Source organism: Trichechus manatus, unplaced genomic scaffold (assembly GCF_000243295.1).
Source record: "Trichechus manatus latirostris isolate Lorelei unplaced genomic scaffold, TriManLat1.0 scaffold00029, whole genome shotgun sequence".
NCBI classification, from domain to species: domain Eukaryota; kingdom Metazoa; phylum Chordata; class Mammalia; order Sirenia; family Trichechidae; genus Trichechus; species Trichechus manatus.
Window position 1 is genome coordinate 10,061,624 of NW_004443965.1, and position 2,969 is coordinate 10,064,592.

Sequence of the window (2,969 nt, forward strand, 5' to 3'; positions counted from 1 at the left end):
TCCTGTCAGATGTCTCACTCTGTGTACCACATGCTGCATTGGATCGTGTGTCTTTTGAGGCCTGTTTCTTAACTTCCTAACTAGAGACTTTAACTCAAACCTGTGTTTGATCACATTATGTGCTTAAAGTGGCCATTTGTCAATGTTTTTCACTACCTATAATCTTTTGGAGGAGTCCCTCGGTGGCACAGGAGCCCTGGTGGTACAACGGAAAGGTTGAACCCACCCGCTGCTCCACAGGAGAAAAGACTTGACGATATGCTCCCATAAAGATCACAGTCTAGGAAACCCTATGGAGCAGTTCTACTCTGCCACATTGAGTTGATATGAGTCAGAATCAACTCAATGGGACATTAACAACTGGGTGGCACAAATGGTTAAGCACTCAACTGAAAGGTTGGCAGTTTAAACCCACCTGCAGGCTCCTTGGAAGAAAGGCCTGGTGATCTGTTTCTGAAAAGTCATAGCCTTGAAAACCCTATGGAGTGCAGTTCTACTGTCTGCACACATGAGGTGACCATTAGTCAGAACTGACTTGATGGCAGCTGGTTTGGTTTTTGGTTTTATATCCTTTTGGACAAACTTCCTATGCTGGCAAATTTCCCACCTTTGAGTTCCACTTCCTCAACAGACATACAACCCAAACATTCAAACCAGCCCAGGGGCAAAGATGAGAAAGCAAGAGGGGACAGTAAAGCTGGTAATGGGGAACCCAAGGTCAAGAAGTGGAGAGTGTTGATGTGTTGTGGGGTTGGCAATCAACATCACAAAACAATATGTGTATTAATTGTTTAATGAGAAACTAGTTTGCTCTGTAAACCTTCAACTAAAGTACAATTAAAAAAATTAATAAAAAAATTAAAAAATAAAAGCCAAACATTCACTTTCTCAATCTTCCTTGCTGCTGAACACAGGCATATGATCTAATTCTTTCAATCAGATGCACCCACTCAAGGATTTAATTCTGAAAAGAATAGGGTAAAGAGGATAATGCCTTTTAGAATCCATTTTGGCAAGGGCAACAGAGACTCTGTGTGTACTCCCCAAGATTTCAGAGGTGGCATTGGCAGAGCCCTAGTGCCCAGCATCCACGGTGCAGGCTGCAGGGCCTCTGCTCAGTGCTGACAGCAGTGAGTCTCCCCCTGCGTGGTCCAGTGGTATAATCTGGGCATTGCTCTTGCTAGGTAACTTCCAAGTCTGATTCTGTGGCCCTTCTAGAGTTCCTGTGAGCAACTCTAATATTCTTTAAAATAGTCTCTTTTCTGCAATTAACTTACTCAGCATTTATTGAAGGGTTATTATGTGCCCAATATTTATTGAACAGCTATATGTGCACAGCTATATCTGTCAGTTTGTCATACTGTGGTGTGGTGTCTTGTGTGGTGCTGTGATGCTGAAAGCTACGCCACCAGTATTTCAGATACCAGCAGGGTCACAGTTGGTAGACAGGTTTCAACGGAGCTTCCAGACTAAGACAGACTAAGAAGAAAGGCCTGGTGATTGACTTCAGAAAATTAGCTAAAGAAAATCTTGTGGGTCACTACAAACTATTGTACAACTCACTTGCTTTGGACATATAACTGTTGGAGGAGGTGTGATGGTTAAGATTGTGTGTCAACTTGGCTGGGCCATGATTCTCAGTGTTTATATGTGATCACCCCCTTAATGGGATCTGCTGTGAGTAGCCAATCAGTTGAAGGAGAGTTTCCTTGGGTGTGTGACCTGCATCCGAATATAAGTGGACATTCTGGTTTTTGCCCTGTCTGGATCCTGCAGCTGCCTCCTGTTCTTCTGACCCCCGGTTCTTGGGACTTGAGTTAGCAGCTTATCTGCCAGTCTTGGGATTTGCAGATCTTCACAGCCTGTGAGCAAGAGCCCTGCTCCCTGACCTGCCCATCTTGGGTTTGCCAGCCCCTGCAGTCACAGGAATCAGGAGAAGCCTCTATCCTGATCTATGGACTTGGGATGTTCTAGCCTCTACAATCGTGTGAACCATTTCCTTCATATAAGTCTTTCTACATATACATATTTATACACATTACTGGTTTTGCTTCTCTAGAGAACCCAGCCTAAGACAGAGGACATCATATTTGGTGAAGCAGAGGACCAATGAGGGCGAGGGAGACTTGCAGTGAGACAGATTGTCACAGTGGCCACAGCAATGAACTCGAAAATTCCGGCGATAAGGATGGCACAGGACTGGGAAATATTTCATTCTGTTGTACATAAGGTCTCCATGAGTTGGAGTTGACTCAAAGGCAGCTATCCATCTACTATGTGCCAGCCACTGTTGTAAGTGCTGGGGATTCAGGAGTAACAGAACAACATTCCTGTCCTATAGAGCTTACATTGTAGTGAAGAAAGACAAATACTAAACAAATAGGCAAAGTATAGAGTATTTTACATAAAGAAGGAAAGGAAGTGGGGAATGCTAAGAGCCCTGGTGGCTCAGTGGTTAAGCGTTCAGCTGCTAACTGAAAGGTCGATGGTTTGAACCCACCAGCTGCTCCAGAAAGATGTGACAGTCTGTGACAATCTGTTTCCTTACAGAGTACAGCCTTGGAAGCCCTATGCAGCAGTTCTGCTATGCCATATAGGGTCACTATGAGTTGGAATCGATTCGACAGCACACAACTACAACAAGGGGTGGGTTAGAGTTGCAACTTTAAATAGGTTAGTCTCAGAAGGCCTCACTCAAATGATAAGGTGACATTTGTGCAGACCTGAATGAGGGAGCATGCCTGGTGCACACCTGGGTAAGAGCATTCCCAACAGCAGGAACAGCAAGGGCAAAGGTTATGAGGTAGAAGCATGCCCTATAAATGTTTATTGTTTATCAGTAATGATTATCACAGTCATCTTCCAAAAGTCATTCACTTATTCTAAGAGAAACAGTAAGTGGGAGAAACATCTCCCTCATCCTGATCTGATAGCTGGAGCTCAACTGATCTGAAAGGAACTTAACAAAC